This window comes from Schistocerca piceifrons, chromosome 7 (genome assembly GCF_021461385.2).
Source record: "Schistocerca piceifrons isolate TAMUIC-IGC-003096 chromosome 7, iqSchPice1.1, whole genome shotgun sequence".
In the NCBI taxonomy this organism is placed as follows: domain Eukaryota; kingdom Metazoa; phylum Arthropoda; class Insecta; order Orthoptera; family Acrididae; genus Schistocerca; species Schistocerca piceifrons.
This window is the reverse complement of record NC_060144.1, coordinates 9,418,635-9,435,719: the sequence shown is the minus strand read 5'-3', so window position 1 is coordinate 9,435,719 and position 17,085 is coordinate 9,418,635. Positions and strand designations below refer to the sequence as shown.

Sequence of the window (17,085 nt, the reverse complement as noted above, 5' to 3'; positions counted from 1 at the left end):
CGAGAGGGGCGCAGGTTGCATCCGCGTAGACACAAAATTTAGCGCCGCCCAGCGTGGGGCTCTAACCCACGACCCTCAGATTAAGAGTCTCATGCTCTACCGACCAAGCTAGCCGGGCTCCACACAACGCGTTACGAGGCATACAGTATTTATGCGACCTGCGACCATCTATGGAAGATCCTTTTGACTACAGCTTATTTCCTGCTGCCACAAATGAGCTACAATCCTATTCAATGGAAAATTGTCTCCGAAAGGCATCAAATCTACTTGAAATGATACGTGGCTATCAGCACCATTATTCAACACACATGCTCGACAGTGCGCAGACGCCTGTGGCGTAGCTCTTGGGTCCTGAGTCAGATGCAGTAGTTCCAAAAGAACTCTCCTGATCGGCACTGTGCCGAAAATTTCGCTACACAACCCCTTTGTCTTGCTTGAGCTTCAGGTAGGCGCCGGTTTGCAGCCAGGAAGCGGACAGCAGCAACTTTCAACTAATTTTGTACTACTCAAACAACACAGTAAAACAGCATGCAACTTTTGCAGAACTGGAAAAACTCGACCGTGACAGGATTCGAACCTGCAATCTTCGGATCCGAAGTCCGACGCCTTATCCATTAGGCCACACGGTCACTGGCGCAATATGCTTCCCCACACACACCTCATTTTCGCCATTTGTACGCTTGCCGGAATGAATTTCCCATCTTTGACGCAATCCTCCATCTCCAATTTCAGTACTAAAAAGGCGACGCTACTTCTTGCTGTGTCCCATCGCAAGTTACATTCAAGCCCTTATGACGCTGATCAAACAAGAGGTTGCAAATCAGCTTCAATCGCTTACTGCCATCTCTGTCGGTTGCAGAAGGTACCTCACCCTATGTCATACAATGGCGAGTTGCCGCTGTTACCAAAGCGGCGGCGGCGCCGACGACGACGACGATGACGACGACGACGACGACGACGACGACGACAACCGCGAGGGTCTCTACCAGGGGTAGAAAATACATCACAAGAACTAAGTATTTCACGTCGGCATTCTCCGGAGACTGCCAAAAGCAACAGTTTCCGGTGCCTACTTTAATAGCACCATTCGCACTAATCTTTTGCGAGAGCAATTCTTAAATACCGCACCCATTCATAATTTTTTTAATCCTTGACCACTTTTTTCGAAAGCGCTACGGTAGATGGGGCTGTTACAAAATTCATTTGCCTCCTGTGAGGATCGAACTCACGACCTCTGGTTTACTAGACCAGCGCTCTGCCACTGAGCTAAGGAAGCGCCGCCTAGCGCCTTTTCGGGTACTTTATTCTTATGGACTAGTGAATCGGAGCCCTTCAGCTGGAAACGCACCGCATTAGCGACCATTACTTGCATTTAGTTAGCACAGCTGCTGCTTTCCTACACATCTCACACGATATCGATGTACGCCTAAAATTCCAAAACAACACATTTATTTCATTTCAGAGTTACTTTCAGCTTCAAAAACCATTCCTCTGATATTCATACGAAGCTAGGCATCGTCGTAACCCGTTACGTTCATTACGCAAGGCTCACGAGAGGGGCGCAGGTTGCATCCGCGTAGACACAAAATTTAGCGCCGCCCAGCGTGGGGCTCTAACCCACGACCCTCAGATTAAGAGTCTCATGCTCTACCGACTGAGCTAGCCGGGCTCCACACAACGCGTTACGAGCCATACAGTATTTATGCGACCTGCGACCATCTATGGAAGATCCTTTTGACTACAGCTTATTTCCTGCTGCCACAAATGAGCTACAATCCTATTCAATGGAAAATTGTCTCCGAAAGGCATCAAATCTACTTGAAATGATACGTGGCTATCAGCACCATTATTCAACACACATGCTCGACAGTGCGCAGACGCCTGTGGCGTAGCTCTTGGGTCCTGAGTCAGATGCAGTAGTTCCAAAAGAACTCTCCTGATCGGCACTGTGCCGAAAATTTCGCTACACAACCCCTTTGTCTTGCTTGAGCTTCAGGTAGGCGCCGGTTTGCAGCCAGGAAGCGGACAGCAGCAACTTTCAACTAATTTTGTACTACTCAAACAACACAGTAAAACAGCATGCAACTTTTGCAGAACTGGAAAAACTCGACCGTGACAGGATTCGAACCTGCAATCTTCGGATCCGAAGTCCGACGCCTTATCCATTAGGCCACACGGTCACTGGCGCAATATGCTTCCCCACACACACCTCATTTTCGCCATTTGTACGCTTGCCGGAATGAATTTCCCATCTTTGACGCAATCCTCCATCTCCAATTTCAGTACTAAAAAGGCGACGCTACTTCTTGCTGTGTCCCATCGCAAGTTACATTCAAGCCCTTATGACGCTGATCAAACAAGAGGTTGCAAATCAGCTTCAATCGCTTACTGCCATCTCTGTCGGTTGCAGAAGGTACCTCACCCTATGTCATACAATGGCGAGTTGCCGCTGTTACCAAAGCGGCGGCGGCGCCGACGACGACGACGACGACGACGACGACGACGACGACGACGACGACCGCGAGGGTCTCTACCAGGGGTAGAAAATACATCACAAGAACTAAGTATTTCACGTCGGCATTCTCCGGAGACTGCCAAAAGCAACAGTTTCCGGTGCCTACTTTAATAGCACCATTCGCACTATTCTTTTGCGAGAGCAATTCTTAAATACCGCACCCATTCATAATTTTTTTTATCCTTGACCACTTTTTTCGAAAGCGCTACGGTAGATGGGGCTGTTACAAAATTCATTTGCCTCCTGTGAGGATCGAACTCACGACCTCTGGTTTACTAGACCAGCGCTCTGCCACTGAGCTAAGGAGGCGCCGCCTAGCGCCTTTTTCGGGTACTTTATTCTTATGGACTAGTGAATCGGAGCCCTTCAGCTGGAAACGCACCGCATTAGCGACCATTACTTGCATTTAGTTAGCACAGCTGCTGCTTTCCTACACATCTCACACGATATCGATGTACGCCTAAAATTCCAAAACAACACATTTATTTCATTTCAGAGTTACTTTCAGCTTCAAAAACCATTACTCTGATATTCATACGAAGCTAGGCATCGTCGTAACCCGTTACGTTCATTACGCAAGGCTCACGAGAGGGGCGCAGGTTGCATCCGCGTAGACACAAAATTTAGCGCCGCCCAGCGTGGGGCTCGAACCCACGACCCTCAGATTAAGAGTCTCATGCTCTACCGACCAAGCTAGCCGGGCTCCACACAACGCGTTACGAGCCATACAGTATTTATGCGACCTGCGACCATCTATGGAAGATCCTTTTGACTACAGCTTATTTCCTGCTGCCACAAATGAGCTACAATCCTATTCAATGGAAAATTGTCTCCGAAAGGCATCAAATCTACTTGAAATGATACGTGGCTATCAGCACCATTATTCAACACACATGCTCGACAGTGCGCAGACGCCTGTGGCGTAGCTCTTGGGTCCTGAGTCAGATGCAGTAGTTCCAAAAGAACTCTCCTGATCGGCACTGTGCCGAAAATTTCGCTACACAACCCCTTTGTCTTGCTTGAGCTTCAGGTAGGCGCCGGTTTGCAGCCAGGAAGCGAACAGCAGCAACTTTCAACTAATTTTGTACTACTCAAACAACACAGTAAAACAGCATGCAACTTTTGCAGAACTGGAAAAACTCGACCGTGACAGGATTCGAACCTGCAATCTTCGGATCCGAAGTCCGACGCCTTATCCATTAGGCCACACGGTCACTGGCGCAATATGCTTCCCCACACACACCTCATTTTCGCCATTTGTACGCTTGCCGGAATGAATTTCCCATCTTTGACGCAATCCTCCATCTCCAATTTCAGTACTAAAAAGGCGACGCTACTTCTTGCTGTGTCCCATCGCAAGTTACATGCAAGCCCTTATGACGCTGATCAAACAAGAGGTTGCAAATCAGCTTCAATCGCTTACTGCCATCTCTGTCGGTTGCAGAAGGTACCTCACCCTATGTCATACAATGGCGAGTTGCCGCTGTTACCAAAGCGGCGGCGGCGCCGACGACGACGACGACGACGACGACGACGACGACGACGACAACCGCGAGGGTCTCTACCAGGGGTAGAAAATACATCACAAGAACTAAGTATTTCACGTCGGCATTCTCCGGAGACTGCCAAAAGCAACAGTTTCCGGTGCCTACTTTAATAGCACCATTCGCACTAATCTTTTGCGAGAGCAATTCTTAAATACCGCACCCATTCATAATTTTTTTAATCCTTGACCACTTTTTTCGAAAGCGCTACGGTAGATGGGGCTGTTACAAAATTCATTTGCCTCCTGTGAGGATCGAACTCACGACCTCTGGTTTACTAGACCAGCGCTCTGCCACTGAGCTAAGGAAGCGCCGCCTAGCGCCCTTTTCGGGTACTTCATTCTTATGGACTAGTGAATCGGAGCCCTTCAGCTGGAAACGCACCGCATTAGCGACCATTACTTGCATTTAGTTAGCACAGCTGCTGCTTTCCTACACATCTCACACGATATCGATGTACGCCTAAAATTCCAAAACAACACATTTATTTCATTTCAGAGTTACTTTCAGCTTCAAAAACCATTCCTCTGATATTCATACGAAGCTAGGCATCGTCGTAACCCGTTACGTTCATTACGCAAGGCTCACGAGAGGGGCGCAGGTTGCATCCGCGTAGACACAAAATTTAGCGCCGCCCAGCGTGGGGCTCTAACCCACGACCCTCAGATTAAGAGTCTCGTGCTCTACCGACTGAGCTAGCCGGGCTCCACACAACGCGTTACGAGCCATACAGTATTTATGCGACCTGCGACCATCTATGGAAGATCCTTTTGACTACAGCTTATTTCCTGCTGCCACAAATTAGCTACAATCCTATTCAATGGAAAATTGTCTCCGAAAGGCATCAAATCTACTTGAAATGATACGTGGCTATCAGCACCATTATTCAACACACATGCTCGACAGTGCGCAGACGCCTGTGGCGTAGCTCTTGGGTCCTGAGTCAGATGCAGTAGTTCCAAAAGAACTCTCCTGATCGGCACTGTGCCGAAAATTTCGCTACACAACCCCTTTGTCTTGCTTGAGCTTCAGGTAGGCGCCGGTTTGCAGCCAGGAAGCGGACAGCAGCAACTTTCAACTAATTTTGTACTACTCAAACAACACAGTAAAACAGCATGCAACTTTTGCAGAACTGGAAAAACTCGACCGTGACAGGATTCGAACCTGCAATCTTCGGATCCGAAGTCCGACGCCTTATCCATTAGGCCACACGGTCACTGGCGCAATATGCTTCCCCACACACACCTCATTTTCGCCATTTGTACGCTTGCCGGAATGAATTTCCCATCTTTGACGCAATCCTCCATCTCCAATTTCAGTACTAAAAAGGCGACGCTACTTCTTGCTGTGTCCCATCGCAAGTTACATTCAAGCCCTTATGACGCTGATCAAACAAGAGGTTGCAAATCAGCTTCAATCGCTTACTGCCATCTCTGTCGGTTGCAGAAGGTACCTCACCCTATGTCATACAATGGCGAGTTGCCGCTGTTACCAAAGCGGCGGCGGCGCCGACGACGACGACGACGACGACGACGACGACGACCGCGAGGGTCTCTACCAGGGGTAGAAAATACATCACAAGAACTAAGTATTTCACGTCGGCATTCTCCGGAGACTGCCAAAAGCAACAGTTTCCGGTGCCTACTTTAATAGCACCATTCGCACTATTCTTTTGCGAGAGCAATTCTTAAATACCGCACCCATTCATAATTTTTTTTATCCTTGACCACTTTTCTCGAAAGCGCTACGGTAGATGGGGCTGTTACAAAATTCATTTGCCTCCTGTGAGGATCGAACTCACGACCTCTGGTTTACTAGACCAGCGCTCTGCCACTGAGCTAAGGAGGCCCTTTTCGGGTACTTTATTCTTATGGACTAGTGAATCGGAGCCCTTGCATTTAGTTAGCACAGCTGCTGCTTTCCTACACATCTCACACGATATCGATGTACGCCTAAAATTCCAAAACAACACATTTATTTCATTTCAGAGTTACTTTCAGCTTCAAAAACCATTCCTCTGATATTCATACGAAGCTAGGCATCGTCGTAACCCGTTACGTTCATTACGCAAGGCTCACGAGAGGGGCGCAGGTTGCATCCGCGTAGACACAAAATTTAGCGCCGCCCAGCGTGGGGCTCTAACCCACGACCCTCAGATTAAGAGTCTCATGCTCTACCGACTGAGCTAGCCGGGCTCCACACAACGCGTTACGAGCCATACAGTATTTATGCGACCTGCGACCATCTATGGAAGATCCTTTTGACTACAGCTTATTTCCTGCTGCCACAAATGAGCTACAATCCTATTCAATGGAAAATTGTCTCCGAAAGGCATCAAATCTACTTGAAATGATACGTGGCTATCAGCACCATTATTCAACACACATGCTCGACAGTGCGCAGACGCCTGTGGCGTAGCTCTTGGGTCCTGAGTCAGATGCAGTAGTTCCAAAAGAACTCTCCTGATCGGCACTGTGCCGAAAATTTCGCTACACAACCCCTTTGTCTTGCTTGAGCTTCAGGTAGGCGCCGGTTTGCAGCCAGGAAGCGAACAGCAGCAACTTTCAACTAATTTTGTACTACTCAAACAACACAGTAAAACAGCATGCAACTTTTGCAGAACTGGAAAAACTCGACCGTGACAGGATTCGAACCTGCAATCTTCGGATCCGAAGTCCGACGCCTTATCCATTAGGCCACACGGTCACTGGCGCAATATGCTTCCCCACACACACCTCATTTTCGCCATTTGTACGCTTGCCGGAATGAATTTCCCATCTTTGACGCAATCCTCCATCTCCAATTTCAGTACTAAAAAGGCGACGCTACTTCTTGCTGTGTCCCATCGCAAGTTACATTCAAGCCCTTATGACGCTGATCAAACAAGAGGTTGCAAATCAGCTTCAATCGCTTACTGCCATCTCTGTCGGTTGCAGAAGGTACCTCACCCTATGTCATACAATGGCGAGTTGCCGCTGTTACCAAAGCGGCGGCGGCGCCGCCGACGACGACGACGACAACCGCGAGGGTCTCTACCAGGGGTAGAAAATACATCACAAGAACTAAGTATTTCACGTCGGCATTCTCCGGAGACTGCCAAAAGCAACAGTTTCCGGTGCCTACTTTAATGGCACCATTCGCACTATTCTTTTGCGAGAGCAATTCTTAAATACCGCACCCATTCATAATTTTTTTTATCCTTGACCACTTTTTTCGAAAGCGCTACGGTAGATGGGGCTGTTACAAAATTCATTTGCCTCCTGTGAGGATCGAACTCACGACCTCTGGTTTACTAGACCAGCGCTCTGCCACTGAGCTAAGGAGGCGCCGCCTAGCGCCCTTTTCGGGTACTTCATTCTTATGGACTAGTGAATCGGAGCCCTTCAGCTGGAAACGCACCGCATTAGCGACCATTACTTGCATTTAGTTAGCACAGCTGCTGCTTTCCTACACATCTCACACGATATCGATGTACGCCTAAAATTCCAAAACAACACATTTATTTCATTTCAGAGTTACTTTCAGCTTCAAAAACCATTCCTCTGATATTCATACGAAGCTAGGCATCGTCGTAACCCGTTACGTTCATTACGCAAGGCTCACGAGAGGGGCGCAGGTTGCATCCGCGTAGACACAAAATTTAGCGCCGCCCAGCGTGGGGCTCTAACCCACGACCCTCAGATTAAGAGTCTCGTGCTCTACCGACTGAGCTAGCCGGGCTCCACACAACGCGTTACGAGCCATACAGTATTTATGCGACCTGCGACCATCTATGGAAGATCCTTTTGACTACAGCTTATTTCCTGCTGCCACAAATTAGTTACAATCCTATTCAATGGAAAATTGTCTCCGAAAGGCATCAAATCTACTTGAAATGATACGTGGCTATCAGCACCATTATTCAACACACATGCTCGACAGTGCGCAGACGCCTGTGGCGTAGCTCTTGGGTCCTGAGTCAGATGCAGTAGTTCCAAAAGAACTCTCCTGATCGGCACTGTGCCGAAAATTTCGCTACACAACCCCTTTGTCTTGCTTGAGCTTCAGGTAGGCGCCGGTTTGCAGCCAGGAAGCGGACAGCAGCAACTTTCAACTAATTTTGTACTACTCAAACAACACAGTAAAACAGCATGCAACTTTTGCAGAACTGGAAAAACTCGACCGTGACAGGATTCGAACCTGCAATCTTCGGATCCGAAGTCCGACGCCTTATCCATTAGGCCACACGGTCACTGGCGCAATATGCTTCCCCACACACACCTCATTTTCGCCATTTGTACGCTTGCCGGAATGAATTTCCCATCTTTGACGCAATCCTCCATCTCCAATTTCAGTACTAAAAAGGCGACGCTACTTCTTGCTGTGTCCCATCGCAAGTTACATTCAAGCCCTTATGACGCTGATCAAACAAGAGGTTGCAAATCAGCTTCAATCGCTTACTGCCATCTCTGTCGGTTGCAGAAGGTACCTCACCCTATGTCATACAATGGCGAGTTGCCGCTGTTACCAAAGCGGCGGCGGCGCCGACGACGACGACGACGACGACGACGACGACGACGACGACGACCGCGAGGGTCTCTACCAGGGGTAGAAAATACATCACAAGAACTAAGTATTTCACGTCGGCATTCTCCGGAGACTGCCAAAAGCAACAGTTTCCGGTGCCTACTTTAATAGCACCATTCGCACTATTCTTTTGCGAGAGCAATTCTTAAATACCGCACCCATTCATAATTTTTTTTATCCTTGACCACTTTTCTCGAAAGCGCTACGGTAGATGGGGCTGTTACAAAATTCATTTGCCTCCTGTGAGGATCGAACTCACGACCTCTGGTTTACTAGACCAGCGCTCTGCCACTGAGCTAAGGAGGCGCCGCCTAGCGCCCTTTTCGGGTACTTTATTCTTATGGACTAGTGAATCGGAGCCCTTGCATTTAGTTAGCACAGCTGCTGCTTTCCTACACATCTCACACGATATCGATGTACGCCTAAAATTCCAAAACAACACATTTATTTCATTTCAGAGTTACTTTCAGCTTCAAAAACCATTCCTCTGATATTCATACGAAGCTAGGCATCGTCGTAACCCGTTACGTTCATTACGCAAGGCTCACGAGAGGGGCGCAGGTTGCATCCGCGTAGACACAAGATTTAGCGCCGCCCAGCGTGGGGCTCTAACCCACGACCCTCAGATTAAGAGTCTCGTGCTCTACCGACTGAGCTAGCCGGGCTCCACACAACGCGTTACGAGCCATACAGTATTTATGCGACCTGCGACCATCTATGGAAGATCCTTTTGACTACAGCTTATTTCCTGCTGCCACAAATTAGCTACAATCCTATTCAATGGAAAATTGTCTCCGAAAGGCATCAAATCTACTTGAAATGATACGTGGCTATCAGCACCATTATTCAACACACATGCTCGACAGTGCGCAGACGCCTGTGGCGTAGCTCTTGGGTCCTGAGTCAGATGCAGTAGTTCCAAAAGAACTCTCCTGATCGGCACTGTGCCGAAAATTTCGCTACACAACCCCTTTGTCTTGCTTGAGCTTCAGGTAGGCGCCGGTTTGCAGCCAGGAAGCGGACAGCAGCAACTTTCAACTAATTTTGTACTACTCAAACAACACAGTAAAACAGCATGCAACTTTTGCAGAACTGGAAAAACTCGACCGTGACAGGATTCGAACCTGCAATCTTCGGATCCGAAGTCCGACGCCTTATCCATTAGGCCACACGGTCACTGGCGCAATATGCTTCCCCACACACACCTCATTTTCGCCATTTGTACGCTTGCCGGAATGAATTTCCCATCTTTGACGCAATCCTCCATCTCCAATTTCAGTACTAAAAAGGCGACGCTACTTCTTGCTGTGTCCCATCGCAAGTTACATTCAAGCCCTTATGACGCTGATCAAACAAGAGGTTGCAAATCAGCTTCAATCGCTTACTGCCATCTCTGTCGGTTGCAGAAGGTAACTCACCCTATGTCATACAATGGCGAGTTGCCGCTGTTACCAAAGCGGCGGCGGCGCCGCCGACGACGACGACAACCGCGAGGGTCTCTACCAGGGGTAGAAAATACATCACAAGAACTAAGTATTTCACGTCGGCATTCTCCGGAGACTGCCAAAAGCAACAGTTTCCGGTGCCTACTTTAATAGCACCATTCGCACTATTCTTTTGCGAGAGCAATTCTTAAATACCGCACCCATTCATAATTTTTTTTATCCTTGACCACTTTTCTCGAAAGCGCTACGGTAGATGGGGCTGTTACAAAATTCATTTGCCTCCTGTGAGGATCGAACTCACGACCTCTGGTTTACTAGACCAGCGCTCTGCCACTGAGCTAAGGAGGCGCCGCCTAGCGCCCTTTTCGGGTACTTTATTCTTATGGACTAGTGAATCGGAGCCCTTCAGCTGGAAACGCACCGCATTAGCGACCATTACTTGCATTTAGTTAGCACAGCTGCTGCTTTCCTACACATCTCACACGATATCGATGTACGCCTAAAATTCCAAAACAACACATTTATTTCATTTCAGAGTTACTTTCAGCTTCAAAAACCATTCCTCTGATATTCATACGAAGCTAGGCATCGTCGTAACCCGTTACGTTCATTACGCAAGGCTCACGAGAGGGGCGCAGGTTGCATCCGCGTAGACACAAAATTTAGCGCCGCCCAGCGTGGGGCTCTAACCCACGACCCTCAGATTAGGAGTCTCATGCTCTACCGACCGAGCTAGCCGGGCTCCACACAACGCGTTACGAGCCATACAGTATTTATGCGACCTGCGACCATCTATGGAAGATCCTTTTGACTACAGCTTATTTCCTGCTGCCACAAATGAGCTACAATCCTATTCAATGGAAAATTGTCTCCGAAAGGCATCAAATCTACTTGAAATGATACGTGGCTATCAGCACCATTATTCAACACACATGCTCGACAGTGCGCAGACGCCTGTGGCGTAGCTCTTGGGTCCTGAGTCAGATGCAGTAGTTCCAAAAGAACTCTCCTGATCGGCACTGTGCCGAAAATTTCGCTACACAACCCCTTTGTCTTGCTTGAGCTTCAGGTAGGCGCCGGTTTGCAGCCAGGAAGCGAACAGCAGCAACTTTCAACTAATTTTGTACTACTCAAACAACACAGTAAAACAGCATGCAACTTTTGCAGAACTGGAAAAACTCGACCGTGACAGGATTCGAACCTGCAATCTTCGGATCCGAAGTCCGACGCCTTATCCATTAGGCCACACGGTCACTGGCGCAATATGCTTCCCCACACACACCTCATTTTCGCCATTTGTACGCTTGCCGGAATGAATTTCCCATCTTTGACGCAATCCTCCATCTCTAATTTCAGTACTAAAAAGGCGACGCTACTTCTTGCTGTGTCCCATCGCAAGTTACATTCAAGCCCTTATGACGCTGATCAAACAAGAGGTTGCAAATCAGCTTCAATCGCTTACTGCCATCTCTGTCGGTTGCAGAAGGTACCTCACCCTATGTCATACAATGGCGAGTTGCCGCTGTTACCAAAGCGGCGGCGGCGCCGACGACGACGACGACGACGACGACGACAACCGCGAGGGTCTCTACCAGGGGTAGAAAATACATCACAAGAACTAAGTATTTCACGTCGGCATTCTCCGGAGACTGCCAAAAGCAACAGTTTCCGGTGCCTACTTTAATAGCACCATTCGCACTAATCTTTTGCGAGAGCAATTCTTAAATACCGCACCCATTCATAATTTTTTTAATCCTTGACCACTTTTTTCGAAAGCGCTACGGTAGATGGGGCTGTTACAAAATTCATTTGCCTCCTGTGAGGATCGAACTCACGACCTCTGGTTTACTAGACCAGCGCTCTGCCACTGAGCTAAGGAAGCGCCGCCTAGCGCCCTTTTCGGGTACTTTATTCTTATGGACTAGTGAATCGGAGCCCTTCAGCTGGAAACGCACCGCATTAGCGACCATTACTTGCATTTAGTTAGCACAGCTGCTGCTTTCCTACACATCTCACACGATATCGATGTACGCCTAAAATTCCAAAACAACACATTTATTTCATTTCAGAGTTACTTTCAGCTTCAAAAACCATTCCTCTGATATTCATACGAAGCTAGGCATCGTCGTAACCCGTTACGTTCATTACGCAAGGCTCACGAGAGGGGCGCAGGTTGCATCCGCGTAGACACAAAATTTAGCGCCGCCCAGCGTGGGGCTCTAACCCACGACCCTCAGATTAAGAGTCTCATGCTCTACCGACTGAGCTAGCCGGGCTCCACACAACGCGTTACGAGCCATACAGTATTTATGCGACCTGCGACCATCTATGGAAGATCCTTTTGACTACAGCTTATTTCCTGCTGCCACAAATGAGCTACAATCCTATTCAATGGAAAATTGTCTCCGAAAGGCATCAAATCTACTTGAAATGATACGTGGCTATCAGCACCATTATTCAACACACATGCTCGACAGTGCGCAGACGCCTGTGGCGTAGCTCTTGGGTCCTGAGTCAGATGCAGTAGTTCCAAAAGAACTCTCCTGATCGGCACTGTGCCGAAAATTTCGCTACACAACCCCTTTGTCTTGCTTGAGCTTCAGGTAGGCGCCGGTTTGCAGCCAGGAAGCGGACAGCAGCAACTTTCAACTAATTTTGTACTACTCAAACAACACAGTAAAACAGCATGCAACTTTTGCAGAACTGGAAAAACTCGACCGTGACAGGATTCGAACCTGCAATCTTCGGATCCGAAGTCCGACGCCTTATCCATTAGGCCACACGGTCACTGGCGCAATATGCTTCCCCACACACACCTCATTTTCGCCATTTGTACGCTTGCCGGAATGAATTTCCCATCTTTGACGCAATCCTCCATCTCCAATTTCAGTACTAAAAAGGCGACGCTACTTCTTGCTGTGTCCCATCGCAAGTTACATTCAAGCCCTTATGACGCTGATCAAACAAGAGGTTGCAAATCAGCTTCAATCGCTTACTGCCATCTCTGTCGGTTGCAGAAGGTAACTCACCCTATGTCATACAATGGCGAGTTGCCGCTGTTACCAAAGCGGCGGCGGCGCCGACGACGACGACGACGACGACAACCGCGAGGGTCTCTACCAGGGGTAGAAAATACATCACAAGAACTAAGTATTTCACGTCGGCATTCTCCGGAGACTGCCAAAAGCAACAGTTTCCGGTGCCTACTTTAATGGCACCATTCGCACTATTCTTTTGCGAGAGCAATTCTTAAATACCGCACCCATTCATAATTTTTTTTATCCTTGACCACTTTTTTCGAAAGCGCTACGGTAGATGGGGCTGTTACAAAATTCATTTGCCTCCTGTGAGGATCGAACTCACGACCTCTGGTTTACTAGACCAGCGCTCTGCCACTGAGCTAAGGAGGCGCCGCCTAGCGCCCTTTTCGGGTACTTCATTCTTATGGACTAGTGAATCGGAGCCCTTCAGCTGGAAACGCACCGCATTAGCGACCATTACTTGCATTTAGTTAGCACAGCTGCTGCTTTCCTACACATCTCACACGATATCGATGTACGCCTAAAATTCCAAAACAACACATTTATTTCATTTCAGAGTTACTTTCAGCTTCAAAAACCATTCCTCTGATATTCATACGAAGCTAGGCATCGTCGTAACCCGTTACGTTCATTACGCAAGGCTCACGAGAGGGGCGCAGGTTGCATCCGCGTAGACACAAGATTTAGCGCCGCCCAGCGTGGGGCTCTAACCCACGACCCTCAGATTAAGAGTCTCGTGCTCTACCGACTGAGCTAGCCGGGCTCCACACAACGCGTTACGAGCCATACAGTATTTATGCGACCTGCGACCATCTATGGAAGATCCTTTTGACTACAGCTTATTTCCTGCTGCCACAAATTAGCTACAATCCTATTCAATGGAAAATTGTCTCCGAAAGGCATCAAATCTACTTGAAATGATACGTGGCTATCAGCACCATTATTCAACACACATGCTCGACAGTGCGCAGACGCCTGTGGCGTAGCTCTTGGGTCCTGAGTCAGATGCAGTAGTTCCAAAAGAACTCTCCTGATCGGCACTGTGCCGAAAATTTCGCTACACAACCCCTTTGTCTTGCTTGAGCTTCAGGTAGGCGCCGGTTTGCAGCCAGGAAGCGGACAGCAGCAACTTTCAACTAATTTTGTACTACTCAAACAACACAGTAAAACAGCATGCAACTTTTGCAGAACTGGAAAAACTCGACCGTGACAGGATTCGAACCTGCAATCTTCGGATCCGAAGTCCGACGCCTTATCCATTAGGCCACACGGTCACTGGCGCAATATGCTTCCCCACACACACCTCATTTTCGCCATTTGTACGCTTGCCGGAATGAATTTCCCATCTTTGACGCAATCCTCCATCTCCAATTTCAGTACTAAAAAGGCGACGCTACTTCTTGCTGTGTCCCATCGCAAGTTACATTCAAGCCCTTATGACGCTGATCAAACAAGAGGTTGCAAATCAGCTTCAATCGCTTACTGCCATCTCTGTCGGTTGCAGAAGGTAACTCACCCTATGTCATACAATGGCGAGTTGCCGCTGTTACCAAAGCGGCGGCGGCGCCGCCGACGACGACGACAACCGCGAGGGTCTCTACCAGGGGTAGAAAATACATCACAAGAACTAAGTATTTCACGTCGGCATTCTCCGGAGACTGCCAAAAGCAACAGTTTCCGGTGCCTACTTTAATAGCACCATTCGCACTATTCTTTTGCGAGAGCAATTCTTAAATACCGCACCCATTCATAATTTTTTTTATCCTTGACCACTTTTCTCGAAAGCGCTACGGTAGATGGGGCTGTTACAAAATTCATTTGCCTCCTGTGAGGATCGAACTCACGACCTCTGGTTTACTAGACCAGCGCTCTGCCACTGAGCTAAGGAGGCGCCGCCTAGCGCCCTTTTCGGGTACTTTATTCTTATGGACTAGTGAATCGGAGCCCTTCAGCTGGAAACGCACCGCATTAGCGACCATTACTTGCATTTAGTTAGCACAGCTGCTGCTTTCCTACACATCTCACACGATATCGATGTACGCCTAAAATTCCAAAACAACACATTTATTTCATTTCAGAGTTACTTTCAGCTTCAAAAACCATTCCTCTGATATTCATACGAAGCTAGGCATCGTCGTAACCCGTTACGTTCATTACGCAAGGCTCACGAGAGGGGCGCAGGTTGCATCCGCGTAGACACAAAATTTAGCGCCGCCCAGCGTGGGGCTCTAACCCACGACCCTCAGATTAGGAGTCTCATGCTCTACCGACCGAGCTAGCCGGGCTCCACACAACGCGTTACGAGCCATACAGTATTTATGCGACCTGCGACCATCTATGGAAGATCCTTTTGACTACAGCTTATTTCCTGCTGCCACAAATGAGCTACAATCCTATTCAATGGAAAATTGTCTCCGAAAGGCATCAAATCTACTTGAAATGATACGTGGCTATCAGCACCATTATTCAACACACATGCTCGACAGTGCGCAGACGCCTGTGGCGTAGCTCTTGGGTCCTGAGTCAGATGCAGTAGTTCCAAAAGAACTCTCCTGATCGGCACTGTGCCGAAAATTTCGCTACACAACCCCTTTGTCTTGCTTGAGCTTCAGGTAGGCGCCGGTTTGCAGCCAGGAAGCGAACAGCAGCAACTTTCAACTAATTTTGTACTACTCAAACAACACAGTAAAACAGCATGCAACTTTTGCAGAACTGGAAAAACTCGACCGTGACAGGATTCGAACCTGCAATCTTCGGATCCGAAGTCCGACGCCTTATCCATTAGGCCACACGGTCACTGGCGCAATATGCTTCCCCACACACACCTCATTTTCGCCATTTGTACGCTTGCCGGAATGAATTTCCCATCTTTGACGCAATCCTCCATCTCTAATTTCAGTACTAAAAAGGCGACGCTACTTCTTGCTGTGTCCCATCGCAAGTTACATTCAAGCCCTTATGACGCTGATCAAACAAGAGGTTGCAAATCAGCTTCAATCGCTTACTGCCATCTCTGTCGGTTGCAGAAGGTACCTCACCCTATGTCATACAATGGCGAGTTGCCGCTGTTACCAAAGCGGCGGCGGCGCCGCCGACGACGACGACAACCGCGAGGGTCTCTACCAGGGGTAGAAAATACATCACAAGAACTAAGTATTTCACGTCGGCATTCTCCGGAGACTGCCAAAAGCAACAGTTTCCGGTGCCTACTTTAATAGCACCATTCGCACTATTCTTTTGCGAGAGCAATTCTTAAATACCGCACCCATTCATAATTTTTTTTATCCTTGACCACTTTTCTCGAAAGCGCTACGGTAGATGGGGCTGTTACAAAATTCATTTGCCTCCTGTGAGGATCGAACTCACGACCTCTGGTTTACTAGACCAGCGCTCTGCCACTGAGCTAAGAAGGCGCCGCCTAGCGCCCTTTTCGGGTACTTTATTCTTATGGACTAGTGAATCGGAGCCCTTCAGCTGGAAACGCACCGCATTAGCGACCATTACTTGCATTTAGTTAGCACAGCTGCTGCTTTCCTACACATCTCACACGATATCGATGTACGCCTAAAATTCCAAAACAACACATTTATTTCATTTCAGAGTTACTTTCAGCTTCAAAAACCATTCCTCTGATATTCATACGAAGCTAGGCATCGTCGTAACCCGTTACGTTCATTACGCAAGGCTCACGAGAGGGGCGCAGGTTGCATCCGCGTAGACACAAAATTTAGCGCCGCCCAGCGTGGGGCTCTAACCCACGACCCTCAGATTAGGAGTCTCATGCTCTACCGACCGAGCTAGCCGGGCTCCACACAACGCGTTACGAGCCATACAGTATTTATGCGACCTGCGACCATCTATGGAAGATCCTTTTGACTACAGCTTATTTCCTGCTGCCACAAATGAGCTACAATCCTATTCAATGGAAAATTGTCTCCGAAAGGCATCAAATCTACTTGAAATGATACGTGGCT

The 17,085-nt window shown here is 48.3% G+C and overlaps 34 non-coding genes across 34 annotated transcripts; all 34 read right to left on the bottom strand.

Moving 5' to 3' along the window:
• Positions 1-45: 45 nt before the first annotated feature.
• Trnak-cuu lies at positions 46-118 on the bottom strand. Its single transcript has one exon. It is a non-coding gene; the product is annotated as a tRNA-Lys (tRNA).
• Positions 119-556: 438 nt separating this feature from the next.
• Positions 557-629, bottom strand: Trnar-ucg. Its single transcript has one exon. It is a non-coding gene; the product is annotated as a tRNA-Arg (tRNA).
• Positions 630-1,204: 575 nt separating this feature from the next.
• Trnat-agu lies at positions 1,205-1,276 on the bottom strand. Its single transcript has one exon. It is a non-coding gene; the product is annotated as a tRNA-Thr (tRNA).
• A 320-nt stretch (positions 1,277-1,596) lies between these two features.
• On the bottom strand, positions 1,597-1,669 carry Trnak-cuu. Its single transcript has one exon. It is a non-coding gene; the product is annotated as a tRNA-Lys (tRNA).
• Positions 1,670-2,107: 438 nt separating this feature from the next.
• Trnar-ucg lies at positions 2,108-2,180 on the bottom strand. The gene has a single exon. It is a non-coding gene; the product is annotated as a tRNA-Arg (tRNA).
• Positions 2,181-2,752: 572 nt separating this feature from the next.
• Positions 2,753-2,824, bottom strand: Trnat-agu. Its single transcript has one exon. It is a non-coding gene; the product is annotated as a tRNA-Thr (tRNA).
• A 321-nt stretch (positions 2,825-3,145) lies between these two features.
• Trnak-cuu lies at positions 3,146-3,218 on the bottom strand. Its single transcript has one exon. It is a non-coding gene; the product is annotated as a tRNA-Lys (tRNA).
• A 438-nt stretch (positions 3,219-3,656) lies between these two features.
• Trnar-ucg lies at positions 3,657-3,729 on the bottom strand. The gene has a single exon. It is a non-coding gene; the product is annotated as a tRNA-Arg (tRNA).
• A 569-nt stretch (positions 3,730-4,298) lies between these two features.
• Positions 4,299-4,370, bottom strand: Trnat-agu. The gene has a single exon. It is a non-coding gene; the product is annotated as a tRNA-Thr (tRNA).
• Positions 4,371-4,691: 321 nt separating this feature from the next.
• On the bottom strand, positions 4,692-4,764 carry Trnak-cuu. The gene has a single exon. It is a non-coding gene; the product is annotated as a tRNA-Lys (tRNA).
• A 438-nt stretch (positions 4,765-5,202) lies between these two features.
• Positions 5,203-5,275, bottom strand: Trnar-ucg. Its single transcript has one exon. It is a non-coding gene; the product is annotated as a tRNA-Arg (tRNA).
• A 560-nt stretch (positions 5,276-5,835) lies between these two features.
• Trnat-agu lies at positions 5,836-5,907 on the bottom strand. The gene has a single exon. It is a non-coding gene; the product is annotated as a tRNA-Thr (tRNA).
• Positions 5,908-6,181: 274 nt separating this feature from the next.
• Positions 6,182-6,254, bottom strand: Trnak-cuu. Its single transcript has one exon. It is a non-coding gene; the product is annotated as a tRNA-Lys (tRNA).
• A 438-nt stretch (positions 6,255-6,692) lies between these two features.
• On the bottom strand, positions 6,693-6,765 carry Trnar-ucg. The gene has a single exon. It is a non-coding gene; the product is annotated as a tRNA-Arg (tRNA).
• Positions 6,766-7,313: 548 nt separating this feature from the next.
• On the bottom strand, positions 7,314-7,385 carry Trnat-agu. The gene has a single exon. It is a non-coding gene; the product is annotated as a tRNA-Thr (tRNA).
• Positions 7,386-7,706: 321 nt separating this feature from the next.
• Trnak-cuu lies at positions 7,707-7,779 on the bottom strand. The gene has a single exon. It is a non-coding gene; the product is annotated as a tRNA-Lys (tRNA).
• A 438-nt stretch (positions 7,780-8,217) lies between these two features.
• Positions 8,218-8,290, bottom strand: Trnar-ucg. The gene has a single exon. It is a non-coding gene; the product is annotated as a tRNA-Arg (tRNA).
• A 569-nt stretch (positions 8,291-8,859) lies between these two features.
• On the bottom strand, positions 8,860-8,931 carry Trnat-agu. The gene has a single exon. It is a non-coding gene; the product is annotated as a tRNA-Thr (tRNA).
• A 286-nt stretch (positions 8,932-9,217) lies between these two features.
• On the bottom strand, positions 9,218-9,290 carry Trnak-cuu. Its single transcript has one exon. It is a non-coding gene; the product is annotated as a tRNA-Lys (tRNA).
• A 438-nt stretch (positions 9,291-9,728) lies between these two features.
• On the bottom strand, positions 9,729-9,801 carry Trnar-ucg. Its single transcript has one exon. It is a non-coding gene; the product is annotated as a tRNA-Arg (tRNA).
• A 545-nt stretch (positions 9,802-10,346) lies between these two features.
• Positions 10,347-10,418, bottom strand: Trnat-agu. The gene has a single exon. It is a non-coding gene; the product is annotated as a tRNA-Thr (tRNA).
• Positions 10,419-10,739: 321 nt separating this feature from the next.
• On the bottom strand, positions 10,740-10,812 carry Trnar-ccu. The gene has a single exon. It is a non-coding gene; the product is annotated as a tRNA-Arg (tRNA).
• Positions 10,813-11,250: 438 nt separating this feature from the next.
• Positions 11,251-11,323, bottom strand: Trnar-ucg. The gene has a single exon. It is a non-coding gene; the product is annotated as a tRNA-Arg (tRNA).
• A 557-nt stretch (positions 11,324-11,880) lies between these two features.
• On the bottom strand, positions 11,881-11,952 carry Trnat-agu. The gene has a single exon. It is a non-coding gene; the product is annotated as a tRNA-Thr (tRNA).
• A 321-nt stretch (positions 11,953-12,273) lies between these two features.
• On the bottom strand, positions 12,274-12,346 carry Trnak-cuu. Its single transcript has one exon. It is a non-coding gene; the product is annotated as a tRNA-Lys (tRNA).
• A 438-nt stretch (positions 12,347-12,784) lies between these two features.
• Positions 12,785-12,857, bottom strand: Trnar-ucg. Its single transcript has one exon. It is a non-coding gene; the product is annotated as a tRNA-Arg (tRNA).
• A 551-nt stretch (positions 12,858-13,408) lies between these two features.
• Trnat-agu lies at positions 13,409-13,480 on the bottom strand. Its single transcript has one exon. It is a non-coding gene; the product is annotated as a tRNA-Thr (tRNA).
• A 321-nt stretch (positions 13,481-13,801) lies between these two features.
• Positions 13,802-13,874, bottom strand: Trnak-cuu. Its single transcript has one exon. It is a non-coding gene; the product is annotated as a tRNA-Lys (tRNA).
• Positions 13,875-14,312: 438 nt separating this feature from the next.
• Trnar-ucg lies at positions 14,313-14,385 on the bottom strand. Its single transcript has one exon. It is a non-coding gene; the product is annotated as a tRNA-Arg (tRNA).
• A 545-nt stretch (positions 14,386-14,930) lies between these two features.
• On the bottom strand, positions 14,931-15,002 carry Trnat-agu. Its single transcript has one exon. It is a non-coding gene; the product is annotated as a tRNA-Thr (tRNA).
• A 321-nt stretch (positions 15,003-15,323) lies between these two features.
• On the bottom strand, positions 15,324-15,396 carry Trnar-ccu. The gene has a single exon. It is a non-coding gene; the product is annotated as a tRNA-Arg (tRNA).
• A 438-nt stretch (positions 15,397-15,834) lies between these two features.
• On the bottom strand, positions 15,835-15,907 carry Trnar-ucg. Its single transcript has one exon. It is a non-coding gene; the product is annotated as a tRNA-Arg (tRNA).
• Positions 15,908-16,452: 545 nt separating this feature from the next.
• Trnat-agu lies at positions 16,453-16,524 on the bottom strand. Its single transcript has one exon. It is a non-coding gene; the product is annotated as a tRNA-Thr (tRNA).
• Positions 16,525-16,845: 321 nt separating this feature from the next.
• Positions 16,846-16,918, bottom strand: Trnar-ccu. Its single transcript has one exon. It is a non-coding gene; the product is annotated as a tRNA-Arg (tRNA).
• Between the last annotated feature and the right edge of the window lie 167 nt (positions 16,919-17,085).